Genomic DNA, 13,863 nt, shown 5'->3' on the forward strand with positions numbered 1-13,863 from the left:
AACCTAGAACATGCTGTATTTGCTCTCTGAATTTTTGAGTGCCTGTGATGTAGGAAATGAGAAACTCCATGGCTCTCTTAGAGCTGACAAATGTTGTTAGGAAATTGATGGATGACAGTATGATGCTCTAAGGAGTTGGTTTAATCCTTCCCAGGGAAGGGAGCTGAGTTTTGGGGCTGGGTTCCTGGGCTGCCTTGGGCACACAGGTGTGAGCGTGGGACAAAAATATTGCCCCAAATCCTGGACAGACTTCTGTGTCTGCATCCTCATTTTGCCCCATTCAAATGGTTGAAAATTTGCTCAAATGCAGAACTGCTTCAGCATAAAATTCTTTATGTTCAAGTAGTCTTAAAATTTAGATGGTCATATGAGTGTTTGAAGGTCTAGTAGTAGGATGAGGGGAAAAGGAGTGAACAGAAATTCCCCCAGTCCAAACAGTACCAGAATCTCAGACTCTTGCAGTCAATTTGTGTTGAATATAAAGCAAATTAAAAACTTTACAAATATTGACTTTTACCTCAGGCTTGTGCACTGTCCCATTCCCACCCCATTTGAAGCCCACACCAGCTATTCCTGGCTCAGCATCCTTTACCTCTGCTGCCTTCTCTGTGTCATTGGTGGGAGGTTCTTCAGCAGACAGGTTTAATGAGAGGAAGATTTATTTCTTTTGCTGCTGTGCAGGTGAAAAATTGGCTGCTCATCCAGTGTTATTTAGGTGTGGCTCAGTGGCAAGTGACCCCTTTCTGAAGTTCTGCCACAAAGAGAGATGCTGTTGAATGTGATAGAAAGGGGAAGAACCTTTAAAGCTAAAATAGAAATGTAAACCACTAGCAAATACATGTCAGTTGGCTGAAATTACACCTATTAATGGCTTTATATGGAGTGATTGAGAATCAGCCCTTTGAGTATCAGTAACTGTTCTGGCATTGGTTTCCTAGGACCAGAAAAGAAGGCAAATATTTTCTATTTGTTGGAGATTGTAATTGAATCATGAACAACTCTAAAAAGGAGGGAGTAAAACCCTAGGGCTGATCTACCTCTTTTTACCTTGAATTGCACAGGGCAATACTGATTTCTGCCTGCCTCTGATACCAAGGCTCATATTTCTTCTATGCTTTTGTGGTCTCCAAACAAGGAGACCATTTTATGAACCATGTCTTTAGACAACAGTGGGATGTCTGAGGGCTCTCCATCAGCTGCATCCTGTCCAAACTAGAGTGACTACAAGGAGAAGTTTGAGGAGTGAATAGCCTGCAGGACACAGATCCATTCTGCTCTGCCTGGTGGCAGCAGCTGCAACCCAAAAGTTGATGGCTGATGTCTCATTCACAAGGCTTGACAGGTTTGGGTGCTTCTGCTTTGGAGGGAAAGGCTGCCACAGTCACAGTTTTGCTTCAGCACCACTTTGTTCTGATGGGGCATTTTTTGATGTCATCAGGAGCTGTGGCAAGCCACACACTAGGTGCTGACAAGTGCTCCTGACATAGTTTAAAAATAAACTTGCTGTGGATTGTTAAACTCTTGCAGTGTCTGTCAACTGGCTCTCCTTTCTCTCCCTCTCAGTGAGCTGACTTGGCTTTTCAACAGAGACTGGGTTTCACCACAACAAATTGATGTTCTGTCCTGTGCTTTAAAGTTGTTTTATGGTTGATTGTATGATTTATTGCTTCCACCCAATCAACAGCTGGAATGTCAATTTCTGTTATCTTTCCTCCAAACCTATATTAACAGTGACCCTCTGAGCCACTGTTAAAGCAGCAGAACAAAAGACATCTGGGAGAGATCTCCAGTCACCTGCTGGGACAGTGGGACACTCTGAAAGCTCTGATCCACTCTGCTTTCCACCTCTTTCTCTGGAGAAACCACTGCAGTGTGTGAAAAGGTTTTTAAATAAAAACCTGTGCTTCACATTTAAAAGGGAGGAAATTCCCGTTTCCTTGCTCCTGCTCCATCCTGTTGCTTCTGGAGCTGCCTGACAGATGCATTCCTCCCTGCAAACCTCTCTCCTAATTGTGAGTAGCAGATGCCAGTCTTCCTCAGCACATGTTGGGATGTAATGTAGCCCACAGCCATTAGATTTGCTTTGACTCGTTCAAACCACACTGATTCAACACAGATTCTTCAGGCTGAGGCAGCACTAATGACTTGTCAGCATATGGAATAGGATGGATCATTAGATGGTCACTGATAGTTTCATTTTAGTTCTGTTGGGTTTTTTTTTTCCCCTTATTCTTCAGGAAATAGACCAGAAAATTGTATTTTTTTTTTCATTTTCCCCAGGCTTTGTCTAAAAATAAGCCATAAATGTAGCGTTGTATTTGGCTGTGTTATTATTTGAAGTGCAAAGGTCTGTGATTGATTCTTCTAGAGGGCAGCTTAGCCTTAGATTTTATTTAAATTAGGAGTGTGTCCCCTTCCTTTTAGTGACGTTTTCTAGTTTTCCAGACTTGCTTGGAATCTGTGTGATCTTTGCAACACTTCATTTATGAACAGTGACATAACAAGATTAACACTGACCTTTCTGTAGCAAAGGCACCCCCTACCTTTCCCCCGAGACCCACAGGCTGCTCTTGGGTACAGCTACCACCTCATACTTGGAATTCTTTATTGATTGTAATGCATAGGCAGGCTGGAGAAAAAATAAAAGAGGAGGATTTACTCATTTTGTGGAGCACAATTTCTTGTTCAATTAACATATGGAAAGTGAGATAGTTTTTGTCTTTTGTCCATCAGTTTACATATATGCTCTATTCTTAAAGTTTGTAGATGGGGTTCATCTTTCACTGTGTTCGTTGTTTTAGTTTAACTCCACTTTTTCTGATGTATGAGTGCTCTGAAGGGCCAAGGAAAACAAGTTGTGGTTGTCCAGCATGGAGCACCTGTGGGAGTCAGAGGGAGGTGAGAGGATGCTCTCCTTCATCCCTGTGTTGGGGAAGGAATGGGAGTAAAGGGGGTTTGGGGAGAGGAGCAGAAATGTGATACATCAGAGACAGGACTGCCTGGAAGGCAAAGGGAACTCCTAATCCCTGCAGTTATTGCTGTCTCAGGGGTTTGCATGGGCTAATTTAAACTGTATTTGTGCTACTGTAAATGGTATTTTTACAAGTGATTTGTGCAGACAGACTGCATGCACAAGGAGTAGGGGTAAGACTGTGTTTTGAACTCTGTGACATACTGTTAATCTGATATTGAGATGACAGTGGAATACAACAACCCTGGGTACAATTTTTCTTAATAGCTTGCTTTGAGACATTTTTGATTTTTTTCTAATTCAAACCTAAAGGAGAGACAACATGAAGCAAATGTTGAAGATACCATTTTTAGTTCATATTGTGAACATGTTTGATCCCAGTTTGTTACCTGGACTTAAAAGCAGTTTAAGAACTCAGTAAAATTGCTTCTGACAAAATTCTGAAGCTTTTTCTAATAGCTAAAAACCCCATTTTCTCAGTTTCTTTTTCAGGATGAATTGTATGTTATACAGTGTAGAAAAAGAGGTTTCAAAGAAATGGGTGTGTTTCCTTCTGAATATTAAAACCTCTTGGCCAGGTCTGTTTGCAACTCTTAGAAAACACAGGAATATTTTATATTATATAAAAATATATATATAGTGTATATATATTGCAAGGTACTTTTGGTGTAATGCATGTGTTTGACTCAGCTCTTTCTTAAATTAATGTTTCTGTGTATAAACAAACTGGGGAGAAGGGAAAGTCCACTTCATTTTGGGCACCTGAGAGAAGGAGAGGTTTGGCTTTGGTACTGCAGGTGCTTTACATTGTTTATTTATTTATATATTTATTTATTTACTGTTACCTCTGCTTTCCCAATGACTGGAAATTTCTGTAAATGTAGGTAAAACACTGACATCTAGTGCCTGGAACCAAGCAGCCAAACATGCTCTGAGACTCCTGCTTTGGAGCCCTCCTGGGCTGGGTTTAACTGCTCAATAATAATGTGGACTGCAGTATTTTATGGGTATTATATTCATGTTGCTAAGTTCAGACTGGACACATTTGGGGCCATCTAGGATGACGTGCTCTTGTGTCCTTGCTAACCATGGCTTTCTCCAGGAAACAGGAGGAAAAGTTGAGCCAAATATCCTTTAAGTGAACTGTCTCACCACAACTTTTGTACTTGCCTATCTCCTCTGAAAAAAAAGGTCTCCTGATCCCTTTTGGAGGGCTTTTTGTCCTTTTTTTGTAGCAGTCTCATGCTGGTGGTCCAGAGGCAGCCTAAAGATCCCTGATGAGCCATCAGAGGTTTCCCTTCTCAATTTCCAGCTGATGGACTCCTGCTGTCAGCAGAGCTGCAAAATAAGTTACTTAACATTTTATGCCTTTATTATCATACAGGTGCTTAGAATTATTTACTTCTTTCTGCTTCTGATGATCTCTTTTAATGATGACTTTCAGGAAATGATTTCAAAGAATCTCAAAGACCAACAATGTCCAAAGACAAAAATTTAAAGTAATTGGCAATTCCTGGCAATAGGACTCGTCTCTCTGGCTTCATTCTTTGGGCTGCCCTTAAACACAGAAAAAAACCCAACCAACTAAACAAAAACCCCAAACCACAAGAAAAAAGCAAACCCTCTTAAACATGGTTATCCCCCTAGATTTGATAATTTTTTCCCCCACTACAAAGAAAGAAGTCAGTGTAAAGTCTGCTTCAAAGACTATTCTTGCTAAATGGATTTTTATAACCTCTTACTCTCCCATTTCTTATGCTTCTTTTTATCTTCTTAAACCAGGATTACCTACTGATTTTTAACTGGCATTTAAAATTATTATTATTATCTGTAGTAATAATTTTTAGGCCATTTTGAAGATGACAGAAGAAAGCTCTGGTTTGCTTTGCTACCACTGCCCCCTCATGCCCTGAACCCCAATTCCCTTTTTTTCTAATGCTTAATCAGATTTTTTTTTCCAGTCATTCTGCAGGATGAGTAGTGCAGGCATGCACAGCTAGGGCTGCCAAGCTGTGCATTTTTTCTCCAAGGGAGAGCAAATATGCAGTGAATGTTGCAGGGCTCATTTCTGCAGGTCAGGCTTTGCTGACTGGACCGGTTCAAAACACCGGTTCGTTATCCTTCTTCAGATCATAAAGAAAGTGTTTGAAATTCACATTCAGACTGATAATGTACCAACCTAAATGTTTTTAAACAAAGAAATAAAATATTTGTCAGGATTTTCCATGTGCAGAAACCAGCAAGGCAAATATTTAATTATTACTCATGTTATTTCTACAGGTGACTCTGATGTTTTCAGGTACAAAAATGAATGAAGCCAAGTTGGTTTGGGGTAGATGGTTTCCTAAAAAAAAGGTTTATCAGACTTCATGGATGCAACATTACAAAGATCCTTCACTTTGCTCCTGCCACACTGTGCTGATGGGACAACAGAAGCAGAAATACAAGCCCACAGCACAGGCTGGGAGCCACAGTGAGTGGGCTATTAAAACATGTATATATACACCAAGAGCTGGCTCTTCTTATTTCTCCAGAGGAGGTAGTTAAGCCTTTAAATCAGCTAAGAAACCAGCTCAACAGTGTGGAATAATTATAGGGCATTTCTTGCTCATTTTTATATAATCCATTAAGTATCTCCTAGATTTATCTTCCTATCTCTCCTGTTATATGTCATTTGCAGTTTCTACTCTAAATAACTATATTTATGGGATTAGCCAGCAGACAGGCTGATGAGATTTGGTATCTGGGATCTAAACTCAGTATTTCTTTCAATCTACCATTAATAAACCTTTTTTTTTTGTGTGCATTTCTTGTCTAAAATGACAGTGTGAGTATGTTCTAGATACTTTTGCTTTATTCTGACTACAAAAATATAGGAATTGCTGAATGAAGTTCTATGCCAACCTGTCTTTTAGGAAACCTGAAATCATATCTGAGCTATTAAAGTTTAATAGCTAGTGGGGGGAGAGAAGTAATTACTTCCCATAACATCTTTCTCTATCAAGAATTTCGTTGTAACATTGATGCAAAATTATTCCACTGGCATTATAAACTGCCATGTAATGTCTGATAATGACACCTCTTACTACCACAGAGAAACCTTTGTTATGACTTAGATTACACATTCATATCCTGCACCAAATATGAGGCTGAATAAAATGAAAGCAGATAGCTAATATATCAAGGTGGCATTTCAGCTGAGAGTTATAATTTTTTAAATACATATGTGAGAACGTGAAATAAATTAGCCAGATTTTTGTCTCGCCAAAAAGGGGCAAAACTCAATTTTTCTGCATAGGTATTTTACACATTTCCCATCAATAGGAACAGTGTTAGCAAAGCTCAATTTTCCTTTTGCCTTCACTGTTGGCTCTTTAGTGAATTTTTTTACATGGCTGCTGGTGATTTTCCTTATGCCATTTTTTTAGACAGGACAGGAAAAGCCTGAAGTTCATTTTGCCCTCCCTTTTTCAAGCTGATAGTCCCTAGTTTAAAGTCTCCCTCCATCCTTTGCTTTTCCCCCTTTCTCATGCCACAGTGTCATTCCATAAAGCCTAGCCAGGCATGAGTAGGATGGCAGTGAAGAGGCTCCCAAAATTGTTTTGCTGTTGGAAAATATGGGCTTTGTTGCAGTCCAACACAATGAAGTAATGTAGATCCCTTCAGATGCAAGATTTTATTTGTTACCTGTTCACTCTTTTGTTGAAAAGTCTGGCTCAAACTTCCTGTAATTTAGGTTTGACTTGGTGCTCTCTTTTGTTTTAACCTTAAATATAGGATGTTGCAAAAATTTCATAACATAGGGAAATAGGATTTTATGTATAAAATTTCAGCTTTCTAATGAAAGAAATTATTTGGTATTTTTGAATAAGACTATGTTGTGACCTTTTTTGTCCCTATGGACTTTTGATATATCTTTAAATGCTACATTTTTGGGATGGAGAGTTAATTTCTGACTTTTTCTGGTCAACCATGCTTGTATGGGAGCTGAATTCTTTTAAGGGGATTCAAACATATCACCTATAAATTCTTCAGATTTTCAGACTCAAAACAGCTTCTCTCTCTGTCAGCTACAGTCTGAATTGCTTTTTAAAAATTTTCAATTAAAATTTTCATTTTTAATTTAATTGTTCTGATTTTTCTCAATCATATTACAGCAAGGTTGTTTGCCTTGCCCAAAGTTTCACTAATGCCCATCAGCAGGGCCAGGTTCCTAACACACATGGTGCTCCTGCTGATGGCATTTCAAGTGACCCTTGTAATCACTGAGCATCCACAGGCAGTGAAGTTTCAGCATTAAACTTACACTTCACTCATTTGGGGTCTTAATTGTGCTTTGAAACGTTTGATGGCTTGGCTGACCTTTCTCTGGGTTAACTGAAGACTGAGATTTGTCTGCCAGGAGGGAGCTGCTGAGGAGACCTTGGAGCGTAGCACTTGATTGGTGTCACTGAGGCAGAGTGCTCTGGTATCTCCGGGGTTGGAAATGCCTCTGAACTTTTTATGGGCTTTAACTGGAGCTATAGGAAAAGGAAAACCTTGGGAATGCCAAGAATTTTACAAAGAGTAGGTGATGAGTATAAATTGAAGAGCCACTTAACATTAAATGCAGGGATTGGAGGCTATAATCCCTTTTTGTACTTGTAAAGCATTTCTAACCCTTCCTTTCCCCAAGGGAAATCTCCCAGGGGAGAAGTGAATTTCTCTGCTAGTGAAAAAGTCCAGCATTGCCATCTCCCCAGGCTGCTTTCCTGCTGGCATGCAGCAAGGGCACCCCAGGTAGGACTGGGGCAGGACTGGACTTTGCTGAAAATCCTGTTTGTAAATTCCCCCTTTCCTGACCCGAAGTTATTCTGGAGATCTGCAGAGATAAAAATTACTAAAACTAATTTTATCTTTTTTTCTTTAGGTCTGCATAGAGGGCTAGATGATGCCCACAATGAGTGCAGGTATTGCACTTGTAGATTTTCTCCTGCCCCTATGAATGCTCCTGATTTCGATGCTGGCCTTATGGCTCTGTGCTGACATTTGTTCTGGCAGTCCCTGTGGAACCTGGCACTGTGTCCTGCACCACCCACCTCTCATCTCTGTGTAATTAGCCTGAGAGCCACGAGGCAGGAACCTTTCCTGGCTGTGTTTGTGCAGGAGGCCAAGGGCAATACCAAACTCAGAAGGTGAGCAGTGGGGCAGGCAGGGGAATTCAGGCTGAGGGATGATTTGGATCAGTGTGACTGATGAAAGGAGGCTCATTTCAGGGGTCTGCAGGACCTATGTGTCACACCAAGGAGACAAACCATCCTTTGGGGTGCTGCTCTTTAAACCTCCTTTCTTGATGGCAAAAGGGAATTTGGTGCCTGAAAACAAGTCCTCTGCAGAAAGGATGCACAGCTCATCCCAGGCTGCAGGTAAGTGTCCATATTCCCACTGTAAGTGCTCTCATTAGCAGGACCTGGGGGCTCTAGATCAGACCCTGGTGGGGAGGGTAGAGTGAGGAAGAAGATAAGGGCCAGTTTCTTTCCAGCCTGTGGGAAAGGGGAAAACCCTGTGGTGTTGGGAGTGACGTTGACAGGCGGGGATGTGGCACATTTTGGCAGAGATTATGAAATCAACTAATATAAACCTGGCATCTTGTCTGGGGCTGCCCAACAGTCACACTCTCAAGCACAGTATCCCCATGCATTTAAAGTGCTGTCCCCTTGGCTGATACCTTGTTAAATATCAGCCTCCTGCACTAATATTTTATCTTGTAATTACAATCCCAGAGCATGCAAAAGAAATACCAAGATGAATTTAGTCGATTACCTTCCCTTCATCCTTCAGAGCATTGAGTTAACCCCAGCCACTGAATAATTGCACCTGCAAAATAGGTTTTATTGCAAGAAACAAGAGCAGGAGGACTCTGCAGCCAGCAGAGATCAAGACTGGTTGCCTCTGCAAAGCCATTTCAAGCCTCTTGGCTTGAGACTATGTCATTAGCTTGTGTCAGTGATTAATTTGAGAAGTATATATTCAGTAATGGACTATTTATTGTGCAAAGTTTAGTCCATAATCTCTTTACTGCTAGCACATCTCACAGTAGCATTGTAGCTAATATTGAACAAAACCCTGAGCAGTGCAGTATCACCTTTTGATTTCTTCACTTACCATTTATTTTTCTTACCAGGGAGAAGTCCTGCACACCTTGATCTCTCAGCAAACCCATGCTGGTAGTTTTTCCTGCTTTTCCAGGCCTTGGTCCTCAGCTCATGTGATGCTCAGTTAAAACATGGTTTAAGCACCATCCAGGGGGACACTGAGGGGCAGGACAGTGATGGCACCTGAGGAGGAAAGGAGCAGGGCTGGAGGCCACAGGTCTGCAACAGGAAGGTAAAGTAGAGGGAAGATAAAAGTTGTTGTTGTTCAGTGAGATGCAGATCAGGAGAAAACTGGAGTGGAGAGACTGAAACTTTTTTGCTTACTGTTAGGCTGTCAGAATGCAAGTGTAGCTCACGTTTGTACCAGCCAGTTGTATTTCCAGCTCAGGAGCATGAGCTTTGCAAGGGAAGTGGATGCATTGTCCATTTTTAGTATATCTTGTGGTTTTTGTGGGGGGTGGGGTAGGGAGGGCAGATAAAAATGCTTGAGGTGCCCAGGGTGTGTGAATCCAGGAACTGCTTACATTAAACTGGAAATGCCTCGTTTGGTACAGGCACAGTTGATATGCCTGGGCCAGAGGACATGTCAGATTCTGGGGAAGAGGGATAAGAAATGCCCTGGGGACCTCTCATCCCTTCTTAGTGCCAGACTGAAGGGTCAGGGGAGAACCATTTTTCTTTCTTTCCTTTCATCCCAGCTGTCTGCTGCCTACACACCCTGAGCCATCCTCAAGGGCCTCGGGGTAACACCCAGCTCAGCTTTTCCAAGTGTCTGCAGCAGCAAACCTGCTGCCTTGTCATCTGTCGAGGATTCTGGGCAACTATCTGCTTTACCTGGGCTTAAAACCAGCTTGATGCTACCAATGGAAATGTTTCCGTGTTGAGAAGGAAAACCATCTCTTTCCAGTTTGTTTGCCAAAGTCAAAACAAGGAGAGTGTGAGGTGTCATCAGCAGTTGATGCAGTGATGTGCTCTTCTGGGATTTTCACCTGGGTAAAGGTGGCTTCACCTGGTGTGAAGGTGGCTCACTGTGGATGCAGGGTGTAGCCAGGGTTGAGTAATCAGCTCCCCCTCTGATTCCGTGTCCCCCTGTGTTAGTGATGAGAAGCTCCAGGGCAGGAATCCCTCCCACCTCCCCCGGTTCCTGCGGGGTGCGGCTGGCCGGATCCCTGCAGCGCTCTGCCCCCGTGGGACGCGGGGCGCACCCTCAGCGACGGCAGAGCTGTAGCACGGTGGAACCCCGTGATTTTTAGCCAGAGTTGCGTGTGCGGCCCCGCGAAGGCCGGGTTTTGGCAGCAGCGGAGCCGTGAGAGGGCGGTGTTGGACCGCGGCTGCGGCGGCCGCACGGGGCAGCGCCGGCAGCGCCCGGCCCCGGCGGGTCCGGAGCGTCTGCGCTGCATTTTGGGGCGTTCAGGCCTTGGTATTTTGCAGCAGAGATTCGTTCCGATAGGATCTCCTTTGCCCCTTTCTCCTTTTTTTAAATTTTTTTTTTTAATTTTCCCTCTCTCTCGTCGTCTCTCTCGTCGTCTTTCCTTTCTTCTCTTCTTCCTCCTCCTCTTCTTTCTTTCCCTCCTCTTCTTTCTTTCCCTCCTCTTCTTTCTTTCCCTCCTCTTCTTTCCTTTCCTCCTCTTCCCTGTTTCTCCTTTTCTGTTGAGGTCTTTCCCAGACCTTCCAGCAGTTTATGAAGCACTCCAGCACTGGAGGGGTGACTCTTTGCCAGCTGAACACCCCTGTGATCACAGGTGAGCAGCTGGCACAGCCAAGAGCTCCCTGATGTTCCCCCACACCTGACGTGGTCCTGAGAGGGCTCCCAGCCAAAGCTCAGCACCACGGCCACCTCTGCCATGTGCTCCCTGAGGTGACCCTCTGGATATCAAGCCCTGGAGGAGAGGTTACACCTCAGGTTTTCCCTGGCTTGAAAAGAATAAAAAGCCTCCTTGGTGAAAGCAATCTTACCTGAACAGGTAAAAATATTCCTGGTTATTTTGCTTTGCACAGTGCAAAGCTGCATCTTTCCCTACACTGCTTTGTTTTATCTTATTTTTCGTGGTTACAAATTATTTTCTTTTCCAACCCCCAAAACTTTGTCTAGATGCAAACTATTGCACCTGAGTGAGTGTGGTAGTGAGCTGCCTTCACCTTTATCGGCTGCTGTGGGACAGATGACTCCACACTACAGCAGAGCACTTGCAGATTACTATCTTTCTTCCATGAAAATTTGCCTATCAGTGTAAGTGGCACCTGGAGATGGTAAATCAGAGCTTCAGGTACTCCACCTTTCTTTCACCAGGTCAACAAGGAGATTGATTTTTCTTCTGCTATGCTTGCAAAGCCACAGGTTTGTTTTTGATTCCTACTCTGTATGACAAGGATAGGAGCTGGGGGTGGGGGGGAATGAGGAAAATTTTGAGGGACCAGCTCTGCCCCTTGCAGTTATTGAAGGGATGCCTACAAAGGGAGGTGAAGGGAGAGGTCTTGCCAGGGCAGGATCAAGACAGGTCTTGTCAAGACAGTATGATCATCTCTGTCTCACACAGAATCAGTGGGTCATTAATGTTTGAGCCAGCCTCTTATTTCACTGCAGTTGTCTGTGTTGTCAAGGCTTTCCTCAATACATCAAAAACGTGAAGGACTAAACAGCCCCAGCAATGGCTGGAACAGGAGTTATTCCTGATGTAAAGCAAACCCTGCTGAGGGCCTCTCTTTCTGTGATATTTGTGATGGTGGGCAAAGGGAATGACCAACATGAGATGATTACTTTTCCCTTTGTGTTCCCTTAGGTTAAAGTTTAGAGAGGACAAGGATAACCACCAGGTCTGAATCCTGCTTTTGAGCTGATGGGTGCATTGCAGGCTCTGCTCCCTTTGCACCCTCAGCTTCCCCCAAAAGAGGAGATGTGTGGGACCCAGTAAAGCCAACCATTGGCAGCCCTGTGTTGTGTGAGATATTTCATTTTCAAAGGTGGGGCCCTTTGTACCATCACCTTCCCCTGATGGCTCCCCAAGCCTTGCTCTGCCAATAGAGCTCAGCACAGAGATGTCATTAGAAAGACAAACATGAATACCTTGTAAAGATCAGGAGGCTGTTCTGCAGAAAGTCCCTTCCAGCACTGAATTTTACAGTGGTCCAAGTGGCTGGCAGATGCAGTTTGTTTTACCTGGTTGCTTGGTTGCTTTGATCTTTAAAAAGTCTCATAAATACCTAGGGAAAAAAAAAAAAGTGGTTCACTTGTTCTGCATAGTAAAAAAAAAAATCCACCCCAAATTGGGGTGGAATGGAGGGAATATTTGCACAATGGAGGGAATATTTGTCAGTAATGCTAAACTAGAGTTTCAATGGGAGAGGGCCCAGCCTTGGACAGGTTTTCCAGGTTAATTGAAAGGAATGTGATGACATCTGAAATGCTGCTTGCTCTATGTGCTCGTGGCTTTGTTAAGCATGGAGATCAACAGAAGTGCATAGGTAACATCCCTCTTTACACCTGAGCCTGTGAAGAGAAGATGAGCTAGTTTAATGGCTCTATCTTTTTACTGAAATCCCTCTTTGTTGGGTATCCTGGGGTTTACACTGACTAACACTTTTCCATAAGACATCTCTCAATCAACAGAGACAACTATATTTACTGGGCAGCATTTTCCCCCTCCTTATCAGCACGTCAAGCAGTACCAAAGCACACAATCTCTCCTGAATCCCACAGCAAATCATTCCTTTTTTTAAACATTACCTACTGTCAGTAATGGTGTTGGAGATGGGTTAAGACAGCCACGCTTCTGCTTCATACCTATAGAGAGAGGTGAGCTTAAAGCATCTACCTGAGAGGTGCCACCATTTAGGAGGGAGACCCTTCTCGGCACTGTTTTGCTGTTTGGGTTTTTTCCTTGTAGATACACTTGAAAAGGGAAACAAAAAAACCCCAAAGCAGTGGGCTATGAAGAAGTGGGTTTAATGTTGACAATGGCACTGTGCAGTGGGAGTGTGATCTGGTTAATGTTCCAGAGCAGAACAGCCCCTCAGTTCACATCCCTTTCCTTGGCAGTACTGGCAACGCTTCCCCCAGAAGTTAAAGCCATGTGTCTCGTTTCTGAGAGAGGCTTATTCATAAAAAGGGAGGAAAAATTGATTGTCCGATCCGCAGAAGGAAAAAAAACCACACAAGGGGATAAATTATGGGAATTAAGATGGGCAGATAGATTTCTACGACTCATGTATGTAAAAATCTGTTCCTGGTAGACTTGAGCTGTGTCATTTTAGATGCATTTCTCCAACCCACGTAAATATTCCTGTCAAAAAATCAAATCTGGAAAAGAAGGAAATTTCATTTTTCATCAAAGCTCTACAGTGATCTCGTTATTAAAAACAGAGGGAAAAGATATATCAGGAAGGCAAAGCAGTTGCAGCCACATAGTTGTTTTCAATAATCCAGTGAGTCACTACATAGAAGAGCCTTTCATTTCTCCCTGTGGTTCAGACAAAATTGTTTATTAAGATTTTGGTGGATTATTTAAAATTAAAAAAAAAAAGGAAATTGTACCTCTTTATTTTAAAGACTGTTGCAATAAAAATTCAGATTATTCAAATTTATCAAGTGTATTTTATAAGGCAGTAAGCACAGCAATTTTTTCCTCATACCACAAGATATTCCCTGGCTTTTCCATCTCATTCATAGTCATACATAAGGAAGCTGTTTACAAGGCATTGCTACAGGGAGAAAAAAAATATTATAGAAATGAAAACTTGATCCAACCAATGGCTGGATTT

General features: G+C 42.6%; 1 long non-coding RNA gene across 8 annotated transcripts in view; it reads left to right on the plus strand.

Moving 5' to 3' along the window:
• The window catches only part of LOC139593476 (uncharacterized), a 65,162-nt gene that overhangs the window by 48,145 nt on the left and 3,154 nt on the right, over nt 1-13,863 (plus strand). For 5 of the 8 annotated variants that reach the window (XR_011680310.1, XR_011680309.1, XR_011680315.1 and 2 more), the window contains 4 exons: nt 7,881-8,145; nt 8,227-8,376; nt 9,135-9,337; nt 10,772-11,443. This is a non-coding gene — a long non-coding RNA (uncharacterized lncRNA). The remainder of the gene's footprint in view (nt 1-7,880; nt 8,146-8,226; nt 8,377-9,134; nt 9,338-10,771; nt 11,444-13,863) is intronic. The other 3 variants (XR_011680313.1, XR_011680314.1, XR_011680316.1) reach the window with 2 other exon arrangements.

Source organism: Agelaius tricolor, unplaced genomic scaffold (assembly GCF_023055355.1).
Source record: "Agelaius tricolor isolate 1412-34295 unplaced genomic scaffold, bAgeTri1.0.p SCAF_10, whole genome shotgun sequence".
NCBI lineage: Eukaryota > Metazoa > Chordata > Aves > Passeriformes > Icteridae > Agelaius > Agelaius tricolor.